Source organism: Prionailurus bengalensis, chromosome B2 (genome assembly GCF_016509475.1).
Source record: "Prionailurus bengalensis isolate Pbe53 chromosome B2, Fcat_Pben_1.1_paternal_pri, whole genome shotgun sequence".
In the NCBI taxonomy this organism is placed as follows: Eukaryota; Metazoa; Chordata; class Mammalia; order Carnivora; family Felidae; genus Prionailurus; species Prionailurus bengalensis.
Window position 1 is genome coordinate 9,930,981 of NC_057349.1, and position 14,070 is coordinate 9,945,050.

Sequence of the window (14,070 nt, forward strand, 5' to 3'; positions counted from 1 at the left end):
GAATGACTTGATTTTTTTTAATTGGGAAAAAAACCTAAATAATAAGATCACTCCATTAGAAGGTCATAATATTTCAGTTAGATTAGCTCTAAGTTCATAGATTAATTTAGGGGAGTTTAAATTTTGCAACTCATTTTTTTCATTGAAAATTTTTTTTGTTTTATTTAAGATATTGTTTGTTTGAATGTTTTCAACTCCCATACAGTTAAACATTTTTGTTTTTTTTTTTTTAAGATTTTTATTTTTAAGGAAACTCTACATCCAACATGGGGCTTGAACTCAGAAATCCAAGATCAAGAGTCACACGCTCCACCGACTGAGCCAGCCAGACACCCTAAAATAAAAGTTTTCCCTTGATGACAAACACACACACACACACACACACACACCACAATATAGATATGAGTTACTTTAAGTTAGTATGTCAGCAATGGAGAATAATCTAAAAATAAAGAAACCAGCAAGATTAAAGAAATTTAAAGAAAAGAGAATGGACAGTTATGCTCACACAATTTGTATATACACAGAAAAATATCTAACTCACATACGCACAAGAGGAGATAAGGGACAAGATTCCAGCTGGAGACACTTCATCCCAAGTGGTGCAGGTGAAGAGGCTGTACTCGGTTTGCCAGCTGTGGCACTGACGGGGGACGAGAGGGATGCGGAGACTTCCAGAAGCTGGCAGTAGGGGAAGCTGTGCCCATTCCTGGGCCTGGAGGGAGGAGGGGTCGCCTGGGCCCAGTAAGGAGCTGTCCTCCTGATGGCAACGCAGGAGGGAACAAGGCAAACCGGCCCCACTTTCCCTCCTCACGTCCTCCCATTTACAGCTGGTGCCGGAATGGGCGGTGAGGCCGGGAGTCAGCCTCGGGCACAGAGCCGGCCAGGAAAGGGCGCAGAACTGATTCGGAGAATGACCAGCAGCACGCTTGAGTCTGTTCCATCAACAGTATGCACGCGTTTTATTGCATTCATTCTCATCTATTTATTTTAGTGCAGGCAACCTCAGAGATATTGTGGGTTCAGTTCCAGACCGCCGCAATAAAGTGAATATTGCAATAAAGCGAATCGAATGAATTTTATAAAAGTTACACTTACATTGTACTAATTGTGTAATAGCATCATGTTGAAAAAAGGTACACCCTTAATTTAAAACGCTTTATTGCTAAAAAAAAATGCTAACCGTCATCTGAGCTTTCAGCCGTTCAGAATTTTTGTGCAGGGGTAGGGTCTTGCCTCCATGTCAATGGCTGCCAGTGGATCAGCATGGTGGCTGCTGAAGGCTGGGATGGAGGTGGCCATTTCTTAAGTTAAGACAACAATGAAGGTTGTCACATCCATGGGAATCTTCCGTTTAGGAACATTTTTTCCATGGCATGTGGTGCTGTTTGACAGCATTTTACCCGTAGAACGTCTTTCAGAATTGGAATTCATCCTCTCAAACTTTGCCACTGCTTTATCAACTAAGTTCATGTAATGTTCTAAATCTTCTGTTGCCATCCCAATAATCTTCACAGCGTCTTCACCAGGAGTAGTTTCCATCTCAAGAAACCATTGTCTTCGCTCCTCCATTGGAAGCAACTCCTCATCTGTTCAAGTTTGATCATGAGATTGCACAAGTCAGTCACATCTTCAGGCTCCCCTTCTAGTTCTTTCGCTGTTTCCACCACAGCTACAGTGACTTCCTCCATGGAAGTCTTGAGCCCCTCAGAGTCATCCATGAGGGTTGCAATTCACTTCTTCCAAACTCCTGTTCATGTTGACATTTTGGCCCCTTCACGAATGTTCTTAATGGAATCTAGAATGGTGAGTCCTTTTTAGGTTTTCGATTTACTTTGCCCAGATACATGAGAGGAATCACTGTCTATGGAAGCTATAGCACTATGAAATGTATTTCTTAAATAAGGCTTGAAAGTCAAAATTATTCCTTGACCCATGAGCTCCAGAATGGATGTTACATCAGTAGGCATGAAAACAACATTTATCTCGTCCATCTCCATCAGAGCTCTTGGGTGAGCAGGTGCATTGTCAAAGAGCAGTGATATTTTGAAAGGGATTTTTTTTCCCTCCTCAGAGCAGTAGGTCTCAACAGTGGGCTTAAAATATTCAGTAAACCAGGGGAAGGAAAAAAAAAGAGGTTAGAGTGGGAGAGAGCCAAAGCATAAGAGACTCTTAAAAACCGAGAACAAACTGAGGGTTGATGGGGGGTGGGAGGGAGGGGAGGGTGGGTGATGGGTATTGAGGAGGGCACCTTTTGGGATGAGCACTGGGTGTTTTATGGAAACCAATTTGACAATAAATTTCATATATTGAAAAAAAATTCAGTAAACCATGTTGTAAACAAATGTCCTGTCATCTAGGCTTTATTGTTCCATTTATAGAGAGAGCACTGGCAGAGTAGATCCAGCATCATTCCTAAGGGCCTTCGGAGTTTTGGAATGGTGGACGAGCGTTGGCTTCAGCTTAAAGTCAACAGTTGCATTAGCTCCTTACAAGAGAGTCAGCCTGTCCAATGAAGCTTTGAAGCCAGGCATTGACTTCTCTCGAGCTATGAAAGTCCTACATGTAATCTTCTTCCAGTTGATGGCTATTTCATCTACATTAAAAACCTGTGGGGCGCCTGGGTGGCTCAGTCGGTTGTGCATCCGGCTTCGGCTCAGATCATGATCTCATAGTTCGTGAGTTCGAGCCCCGCGTCGGGCTCGGTGCTGACAGCTCAGAGCCTGGAGCCTGCTTCGGATTCTGTGTCTCCCTCTCTCTCTGCCCCTCTCCCCAACCTCTCAAAAGTAAATAAACATTAAAAAAATTAACCAAACTTTTGTTGTTTAGTGTAGCCACCGTCATTAACTACCTCAGCTAGATCTGCTGGAGAATTTGCTGCAGCTTCTACATCAGCACCTGCTGCTTCACCGTGAACTTTGATGTCATGGAGACAGCTTCTTTCTTAAACCTCATGAGCCAACCTCTGCTGGCTTCAATCATTCCTTCCGCAGCTTCCTCACCTCTCTCACCCAACCTGAAGAGATCCAGGGCCTTGCTCTGCATGAGGCTTTGGCTTAAGGGAATGTTGTGGCTGGTTTGATCTTCTATCCAGACCACTCAGACTTTCTCCTTATCAGCAAAAAGGCTGTTTCCCTTTCTTATCATTCGTGTGTTCACGGGAGCAGCACTTTTCGTTTTCTTCAAGAACTTCTCCTTTGCATTCACAAGTTCTCTGTTTGGCACAAGAGGCCTTGTTTTCAGCCTGTCTTGGCTTTCACCATGCCTTCCTCACTGAGCTTAACCATTTCTAGCTTTTGATTTAAAGTGAGAGACAAGTGACTCTTCCCTTCACTTGAACACTTAGAGCCCACATTGGGTCCTTAACTGGCCTCATTTCGACATCATGGTGTCTCAGGGAATAGAGAGGCCTGAAGAGAGGGAGGGAGAAAGATGGGGGGATGACTGGTCAGTGTAACAGCTGGAACACAGAGTATTTATTGGTTAAGTTCTCTGTCTTCTATGGGTACAGATCACAGAATCCCAGAACAATTGCAATAGTAAAGTCAAAGATCACCGATCACAGATCACCATCACAGATAGAATAATAATGAAAAAACTTGAAATATTTCAAAAATTACCAAAATGTGACACAGAGACATGCAGCGAGCAAATACTGGTAGAAAAGTGACAGCTTAGTCTTACTCAACCCAGGGCTGCCTCAAACCTCCAAGTCGTAAAGAAACACACATCCTTGGAGCACAATACAGCGGGCTGTGCCTTATTTAGACACAGTGCTTGTGATTAGTAAATCACAGAACTTTAGGCATGAAGGGGACCTCAGTTCATCTTTAATTTCTCTGTCCACATGTCTTAGAAAATTAGATGTAGTTATATGTCCATAAAGGGGCTTCCAATGAAAATTTCTTCACCACCGTATTTTATCAGCGTTACACCCTTCAGTCTCCTTATTCCAGCATACAGCCCGTCCCCCCACCGCCCCCCCACTTTCCCAAATATTTAAGGCTTCTTCCTCCCTCAAGATCTCTGCCAATGTCATACTTTGTAGATGCATTCAGCAGCAACGGCATTGACTTAGAACATGTTTGGGTTCTCAGAATGCCCCATGATACAACTGGTTCTACAGATGTGTGGTGCCACACACAGAATCTTATCAGGGTCACTCAAGTGGGACACTGGAACATGCTGTCAAGGAGGGAGCAGAATAAGGAGATGGCCCTCGTTTGAGGAGGGAATGGCCCAGCAGGAGGGAGGAGGCATCAAAGGAGACAGAGAAATGACCATGGAAATAGTAGAATCAGCCTAGGGCAATGTCTTAGAAGACAACAATAGGAAAGAATTTTAAGAAAAAATCTCCAGTATCAGACACTGCACTAAGCACAGTGCTGGCAGGTGGAAAGCACTCGAAGGTCTGGGGTTTTCCCCCCACTATTCATGCATTCATTCACTCATTCATTCACACATCCATTATTTCATTCAGTCACGCATTCTACAAATATGCATGTGTCGCTAAGTGCCGGGTGCTAATCACATAGAAGTGAACAAAACAAGCACTGTCCCTCCTCTGTCCTCAAGTTTATATTCTTTGGGGAAAAGGAATGCGGTGAAGAGACACAAGGTACAAACTCAACTATACATTCATATAATATAGTATCAGGTAATAATAAAAAAACAAAGCAAGTTAAGGAGAAAGGAAAATCCCATAACGCTACTTTGAGTTGAGCAGGCAGGGAAGGCTCTTTGCGGGGAGGATATTTAAATGGAGAATGGAATGAAGCGAGGCATGAGGTGTGAGTGGTCGCGACGATTGAGGAGATGTTGTTGATGATGATGATGCTGAAGAGGAAGAAGAAGATGTAATGATTAAGACTTGTAGACCATTTTTGTCAATGGTGCCAAGGAATGAGAGAGTTATACGATGGCGAAAGTGGTCAGCAAGCAAAGTGCAACAGTGATGTCCCAATAAAGGACAGGAAGTGTTCATTGCCTTGTGAGGTCGAGCATGCAAGGAGGTTAGTGACCCCGAAGAGAACAGTTGCCGTGACTTGTAGAGAAGGAAAATAAATTGCAGATGATTAAGGAGTAAGGGGGTAATAGGAAATGGATAGAGGGGAGAGGTTTTGAGACAGGTTAGCAAAGAGGAAAGGATTGGGAGTGGAGTAGCTGGCACAAAATAACATAAAACTAGGTCTCAGGTTTTTTCCTCCTCTAGACTAGGGCTTCTCAACCTGGGTACAATGGACATTTGGGGCTGGATAATTCTTTGTGTGGGGTGGGCAAGGGGACTGCCCTATGCATGGTAGGATGTTCAACAGCATCCCTGGTCTGTACCTACTCGATGCCAATGGCATGGAGTTTTGACAACCAAAATAGTCTCTAGATGTTGCTAAATAGTTCCCAGAGGCAAAATCACTCTTTAGTGAGGAAGTACCACCCCAAACTGAGATGGTCCGAGTATGTTTGAAATGATAGAGAAAGAGCCTGTGGAGAAGGAAAGAAAAGGGATACTGGAAAGGGAGGGTCTAAATGTTGAGGAGTAGCAGTCAGGAAGTTCAACATGTTTTCCCTGAGAGGGAAAAAACAAAGGCACAACTATACGAAGTACTAGTAAATACTTTGTGTTATGAGTTTAGGAACAAATGTCATTCTGAATTAAGAAGGAAGCATTCAAGCTGAAAATTTAAAAAAAAAGTATTTGTTGTAACCATTTGGAAACCAGTATGCAAACTTACAAGGAAAAGCAGTATTATTAAAAAAGATAAATCATTAGTTATCCTTTTACGTATCGGTAGAATTAAGACCAATGCCAATGTTTGAATTGGGAGAGTCGATCGTATGATTCACAAATTGCCCCTTAGCCTGGGAAGTCCTTAACTTGGGATTGAAGACAGATGTTTCTGATGTGACTCATGTATTTTTACCACTTTCTCATGGCCGTGGACTCAGTTTATTCCTCTCTGTGTCTTGATGATGTCAGTATCTTGTTTACACAGAATGAGCCTGCCTAAGTCAAAACTAGCCCTGTCACGTGATGCATGATAAAAATACATAGGCGAGTTTCTTTTTAGATGGGATACGGTTGCAAGCTCCAGGGTAACAGACTTGATTTCTGGGTTGAGCACAGGAACTTTAGACATTCGAGAACATTCGAGAATAACGGAATTTCGGAGTTGAGAAGGATTGTCCCAATTACCTCCGCAAACATTTCACAATTTCTCAAGTTGCCATTTCAAGTGTTGCACATTAAAAATAAAAGTTGTGTCTCTCCTCAGGAGAGAACAAATGTGAATATGCTGCTTGGCAATTATGTACTTTTTTCTCCTGAAATTAAAAAAAAATTTTTTTTTTTAACATTTGTTCATTTTTGAGAGACAGAGCGCGAGTGGGGGAGGGGCAGATGGCGAGAGGGATCTGAAGCAGGTTCCAGGCTCTGAGCTCTCAGCACGCAGGGCTCAAACTCACGAAGTGTGAGATCATGACCTGAGCCAAAGTCGGACGCTTAACCCATTGAGCCACCCAGGCGCCCCATCTCCTAAGTGAAAATCAAGTGTTAATCTACACCTGAAAAGGTACCTGGCATTTATTGAGAGCCTACACTATGGAGAGCTAATGTAGTTATTTTATGATGTGATTTCCTAAAAGCCTCATGACGATTCAGTGAGCCAGGTATTTTTCCCGTCTGCCAGAGAGAAAAACTTGCAGTCACATTCAAAATTAGACTGCAAAACCCATCAATACGGAAACGGCTGTTTTATGTCCAAAGCTGATTCTGGACATTCTCCCCCCAGTGATTTTTACCAGTCTCTGATGAGATCTCAACTTCTTTTGAACAGTAAATGCACAAATTGAACTACTTTGGGACTGATATTCAGGCAGGGTGTTTCACCCAGCCGGTCTCTGTCCAGTGGAGTGGAGTTAACAGACGTGATTTTGACTCCTCACGTCATGTCTAGCAGGGTCCCCTTCTTCAGTCCCTCCTGGCAGACCTCTCTAGCAACACACTGTGGCCACGATCTACTGTGGGTCATACGAGACGTCAGTAAGAGGTAATCGTCTTCGAGATTTAAAACGAGAACTTGGGTTTGCCCATTGCCTTCCCTATGAGGAGAGATTTTTGAGTTTTTAATTTAGTAACTAAGTTTTCACAAGCAAGCTTATGATGTTGCAAGTTTTGTTGGAATTTATTACATCCAAAAGACTTAAAAAGCCCTGAGAAAATCATCAGTCTCTTGTAAGTAACTGATTTCATCATGAGGACCCTTTCCTTGAATGGGTGGTTCTGGTCTAATCTATACATTTTCTTAACTTTCATGGTAGCTGGTATTCATGTACTTGGTATATGTTTTCTATCTATCTATCTGTCTATCTATCTAGTCGGCTGCTCCAAATGTTTTGTTTCTTTGTTGGCTGTCTTCTCATTTGGCCCTTAGGAGCTCAAAAACAATACAAAGAGCACAATAACTCGTGGAGTATATTTAACCACAGGAAAAAGAGCATCTCTGATAAGCTTCACTTCTCCCAAACATTGTAAAGGGACACACCGAAGAGATTTTTAAACAAGAAATCTGTGGATGTAAGTGTTAGGCTATTCAGGGTAAAAGCTTCCTGTGAGCCTCCAATCCAGCATCTCACTCAACTGAACAAGGGATCTCTCCCCAACGTGCCTGTCGATGAAATGATTTGGAAAGCAGAGTTGGGTGGGCCGGTGGGGAAAGATAGATGAGTGGCTTCTGTGTCTGCGAGGTGGTCAGTGAGAGAGGCGAAGCCCTTCCCCCCACTCCCATGGCTGATGTGCCACTCTTTCTCTATACAAAGACAATTTGCTTTTCATGTAGTAATGAAGAACAATGTTTAACAGACAAAGGAGCTTCTAGTTTATTATTGTGCTGTCTTTGACTAGAGCTAGATGCTGGGAAAAATGGTAATTCACAGTGTGAATGCTTCTTTTCCAGCCGTACGGGTTATGGCTGAGCATGTACATTGTATATTGCAGATGGTATAATAGCAAACACTGTGAGAACAAGGAAAGAATGAATTACGGCTTTTTTTTTCCTTGCTAGCCAAGAAACCAGGAATTTCTTCACAATAATTTTTATGCACGTCTCTGTGTGCATAGGTTATTCCTTGGCAATATGCACTGTAGATGCTGCTAAATGCTTTTAGGGTTTTTAAATTAATGTAGGAAGTCTACCGTGATGCTCTTGGAACACCTGTGTTCTCCTGCTTTTTCCCCCATAAACTGATACAAGGCACAGGTGGTGCCTCATTAACTTATTTCATGCAAATAAAAACATATTGCATGATTTCTTCTCCTTAACTGTATAATCACTGAAACATAATTTTGCCGATTAATGCAACAAACTTTGGGAGAAAGAATTCAGCAATTTTTGTCATTTCCCTGATGCTGAAGGCATGTGTAGCCCATGGGAATCTGATTTAAATGAACAAGTAGTGGGAATGTCTCTTTCCTATGTAAGAAGTCTCTTCCCCCCTGTTTAGTCTTTTCTGTGTGTCACAGGACACTCCGTCATAAAGAATTGGAAAAAAAGGAAGACCAAATTTCCCATGGAGGTAGAGGCAGTGGAAACCCGGACGAAGAATCATCTTAAATCAGCAGGCTTATGAGTTCTGATTCAGGGTTCAGATACTGTTATCAATGATTTCCAAAAAGTGACATTGATTTGCTTTGGAAACAATGATGGAAAAATAGCAAATGTGTACCCAGAATGCTTTTAGAGTTCTAAAATCATACTGGAAAATGTCCGAGCATTCCAACACAACTATAAACAGTACCAGTCTGTATTTAGGGGGTGATGGCAAGTCTGTTTTTAGAAGTCTTTTGCGATATTATTTCTGTTTTTAATTTATTGAATTAAAGCCAGATTTATTCAATTAAGATAATACACTTCAAGGTTAACTGCCATTTGCTGTTCATTTAGGCAAGCTATTGTACAGTTATGTAAATTTCATGAACAGAGACACTGCTTGAGTGTCTTAATTACAAGCAAAAAGTGTCATTTAAATATGAATTAAGCGAATAGTTGCCAGTATTTCCTGTTCCTGTATTTTCTATCTTCTTAAAATCTAAGGGCTACCCAACCATCTGTAGATTTTTCTTTTTCCTATAAAATAAAAACACCCCTACGACTAAATATTATTTCCAAAAGTAGGAAAAACACGTAAAAACGCCATTATCTCATTGATTACTAATCAGAGTAATACCTGAAGAAGAGGGTGCCAATTTTTCCCAGATGGCCGCCGACCATCCTTTTTACCTTGTTGCGGAATTTAAAAATTATCTCACCGATGCAAGGGGCGTAATTTGCTGCATGGGTCATTTGCTCAAGTTCACTATGTTTGCGAATTCATATTTTAAAAATGACTCTCCTTTCATCTACCCATTTATCATGCATCCAAACATTCAGTTTGCAGACTCAAACCCTGGGATGCACGGAGTATTACCACTGCTTCATCTGTGTTGAAAGAAACCCTTCTTTGAAATTTCGAACCTTCGCAACTGAAATCGTGTTTAGCAAAAGTGACCCCATGACCTGATTCTCTGCCGGATTCTGTGAAATAATTCCCCGCGCACCTCGGATTGACTGACAAGCACCGTTTTTGTTTGTGTCTCTGTTTCTGGATGGTGCTTGTACAGAAAAATGACCTAGAGACAAATCTGGCATTCATCATGAAGGAAGGGAAGGATTCACAATTAGTTAATGAAAACCACACCTCCGTGCCGGGCAGTCCGTTCCCAGATCCCGTCCCAAGCCATAAGGCGGCCTTGCAGCCTGGGGAGAGATTCCCAGCCGCCCCCCAAGGTAGCACCCGCTCGCTCACTCCCCCAGGAGCGAGGAGCTCACTATTCACTGAGTGTTTGCGTCATCCTTTCCAACATGTTCCCACTGATACATTAAAGGAATTAATTGCTCATAATGATCTCACCATCTGTTAACAGAGGTTCATACCTACAGGCTGGTGGCCCGCGGTGGTTCTATTCAGGGATCAATGGGCAATGCCGGGCCAACGCTTTCCCACATTGCCTGCCTCTGCGCGCTGAAAGGGGGGAGGAGAGCCGGGCCGGCCATCTGCTCCCTGTCTTTCTGTGCGAGACCTTGATGCGGTCCAGCACAGCTCCGAGCTGACTCCAGTCCGATTGGAATGTGGCTGATCTGAGAGCCTCTCAAAGCTGTGAAAGTGAGTCAAAAGGAGATGCCCATTGTCCGGCATGGCTGAAAGAAAATGATCACTTTAAAATTCATAACTCCCAGGTGCCTGCCATCTATTCATGGGAAAAACCCTCTGAACTTCTCTTCATTAAAGAGAGAGAGGGGAGTCTTGCTAAAAAGAGAGAAAAGGAAGTAGTTTGTGGGAATGTGCAGGGGATTTTCAGGCTAAACAAATGAGGAATTTGGAATTTTTTCACTTGTATTAAAAGGGCTGTGCAGGGAAGGGCAAGCTCTTATTTTAAAAAGGGGTGGGGAGGGGGGGATGCCTGCCCGGGGCCCTGGAGCAACTCATAGAGAACATTTTAATTTTTTTTTTTTTTTTGTCTCCAGGAGAATTCAAAGAGCGCTCTGCCTTTTTACTTTTATTTACCTGAGGCTGAGAAAATTTTCCCATTCGATTCTGAACGGCGCTCCGCACTCGTAGCTGATTTCCACTCCTATTCCATTAGCGTGTAGTTTGGGTGGGAATGTATGGAAGAATGAGTCCAGGAAATTCCCAAGTGTTACAGGACATGGGTGGGCACAGTGAAACTCAAAGCTATCGGGTGTTTCTGAGGAGTTCATTCAAGCAAGGTTACCTGTACCCACCAAGGTACCTGTCAGGAGTAGAGTCCTCTCTGTGCCTTGAAGACCGACGGGCAGTAAGGGAATGGAAAGAATCTCTCTGCCTGGCAAATGGAGATTCAGCCACGTTCCAGAGCCCTGGGAATCACGGGGCTGATGGATCAACCACTCTTGGCTATTAGTCATTGTGGAAAATTGGTGTTGCACGTAAGAATTCAAAGAGATTTATGGATTCATGAATTGACAGCCAAAACAAAAGTAGAAATAGAGAGACCTACATTCTCTGTCTTGAAAATCTTTTGTCCTATAGATGATGGCTTACGTCCCATAGAGGTTAAGTGACATGCTCAAAGTCACAGAGTGAGTCACAAAACCTGGGCTACAACCTTATCTTACCGGTGATTTCTTTTTTCCTGCTTCAGGCTGCCTCCCTGAATAGTGTGGGGTTTAAAATAATTTTTGCTCAACTTTCTCTAATTAAAATATAGATCGGTATCACCAACCTAAATAATAGAATGGTCCCTTTTAAAAGAAATTCTGAGCTCTTAGAAAGATTATGAATACCAGTACTCATCACTAGCACATACAAAATAGAAAATCGATCAAGGAAGTTACTATGATAAGAAAATATGGCAATAAGTGGCAGAAACTATTGATGAAATGGTGGTAAGGTCCAGTCTCTTGGACATAAATAACCACATAAAAGGAACAAGCAGGAAAGGCAGAAATTGGCAATGATCCATGCAGAGTCAAAAAAACACAAAAAACACAAGCAGGGAGTCTAAAGGGGTGGATGGTGGAAAGGAGATGGAAGAATCTAGAAATAACCCAAATTTCTGGAAGTGAGAGAAGGTAAGTCGGATAGAATCAGTGTTGCTGGTCTTTCCTAACAAATAAAAGGTCACCACCTTCACCATATTTTTTTCCAGAAATTTAGACTCAGTCTATGCAGAGTCTTTGTTTTGCTTGACTTTTCCTCCATGGGAGCGTATCTTTAATTTTGTTATGGTGGATGGAAACAGAAAATTCTCCGGACAGAATTGTGACATGTTTTCATGGTAGATTTAAGTGGGGAAAAAATCGTCAGTCCAAATTGATTCTTAAATTATTAAGTTGTTTGACTCTACAGCTTATATGGACAAAGTCAGAATTGGTGAAATATGGGTAAGAACACCATCCTCACCCCCTACTCCCCCCGCCCCACCTCCCCACCATGAATAGTACAAATGGATTGAGCATTGGGATAGAGATTGACAAGAGCCCAAAGGGTGTAGCTAACATTTTCTCAAGTATTTCAGCTTTGGCCGGCCTGGACCTCCTGGGGGGATCCCAGAGATTTTTCCAGAAAAAGTGAAAAATAAAGGTAAGCCAAAAGAAGAAATGAAGTAAAAGTTACCCCTAATCTCTGTTTCAGGGAAAACTTATGGTAGATTTTCAGAGTATATATAAAACAACGACAAAATCAGATCATTTTATTCATATTATCTTACACAGTATTTAAGCTGAGATATGACATTGTAGATACTTGACCACTTTTGACCTTACCAAAAAATATGGCGATTCATAGATGGGTGAGCTGAAAAGCTTTTTCACTCAGGGATATATCATGAACCTCTTTCCTTTCCAATAAATAGGCAACCAAATCCATTTTTGGTGGTTTCAAATATGGTTTAGGAACTGTATGAACAAGTGTTCTCTGAAGGTTCTGAGTGTCTCAGCTCTTCTCAGGATTGGATTTAGAACCACACACAGATTTCACAGTAGAGTTAATCTATGTTGGAGAAAGACAGCTTGTTAAACGTGGACTTAAAAATGTCATTCATTATTTTTTCCTCCTGCACCGAAATGGTAGCTTTCTTCCTACCGATGCATACACCCCTTCACACATCATGACTGAAAGCTTGCACGCTTTAGACCAGCTTCTCCACTTCTGGCAAAGGAGGAGTATAATGAGTGAGAATGTGCCTTAAGAAGGAGGCCTGCAAAGATACCCAAACGACCTAAGTGCTACCTACTCAAACAATGACAATGACCACAAGCAATGCACTTAAAAACAACGCGCGAACAAAACCCCAAACCAACAAGTCACAAAACATCAAACACCAATAAAGCGATAAAGCCTGTGGTATGGAATTCAGAGACAGGCCATCTCTTTAGGGGCTTTGGGTGAAGAATGTAGTTGGTGGAACAGCCAGATGTGGGCTCTGTTACGATTTGTGGGGCTAGGATCCCAACGTTGTATCTTTAAGACTCAAATTCTTAGGGTGTCTGAGCTCCCAGAGGAATATGTAACTGTTCATTTATTTACATCTACTTTATTTCCGATATTTCTTTTTCCTGCCAAATGCCAGGTGAGGCCTCATAGCTGCTTCTTCTAAACCTCCCTTGTTTTGCAGGGTTTTTGGGGTTTTTTTTTGTTTTGTTTTGTTTTGTTTTTTGTTTTGTTTTGTTTTGTTTTGTTTCCCCACGGACTGTTATGAGGACCAGAAATGCCCATCTTCTCTATAGATGAATGCATTTTCTTTTCCCTTTCAAGAATCCTAGAGGAAAATTTCCTCCTCTTTTAATTATTCAGTTTTTGAGAACAGTTTTTGAAACTTGCTTTGCCATTGTAATCACTTTACATTTGCTCGCTCATGTGACTCAACTTTGTTCTCCTTTCTTGCGTTCAAAATTAATACACAGAGATTTTAAAAGCACACCAACAAAAGCAAATACACTTTAATGCTATGCTCCCCCCCCCCCCACCCTCCAGTTCTTACAAACACGGGTCTTGTAGGGTTAGCTGATCTCTGGGTTTTATTATTTTCCCTCCCTTTTCTTTCTTTAAAAAAAAAATGCATGGAAAGTAAAAGTTTATTGGGGGCAAAGAGGTTCAATGACGATTTTTCCCTCCAACAAATTAATCTTGTATAACCTGCGTTAGAAAGGCCATTTTTAAAAAGAGGAGGAAATACTCATTGGAGCCTTATTTGGAACTCTTGTGGGTTTGAGTTCACATTTGCACCGGCCAGAGATTTTCAATTAGCAGTGCCTTAGAAAACAGGGACCCCTGCCTTTGTCAGTGTCCTGCGCAAGAAGAAGAGCAAATAGATTGGAAATGGTCTTATGGCTCAAGCTCCTGGGAAAATGTAACAGGTGTTACAGCTCAGCTGGGTGTGAGATTTATGAAAAAAGCCCACTCAGACTTTGCCCATAGAATTCTGCTTTCTAGCCAGGGCTTCAAGTAGGAAGAAACTAATGACTTCATTACCATCTCAATTCTGGGAAATGCCTG

At 42.0% G+C, this 14,070-nt stretch overlaps 1 pseudogene; it reads right to left on the bottom strand.

Moving 5' to 3' along the window:
- Positions 1-305: 305 nt before the first annotated feature.
- Positions 306-9,775, bottom strand: LOC122490262 (annotated as a pseudogene).
- Positions 9,776-14,070: the final 4,295 nt, after the last annotated feature.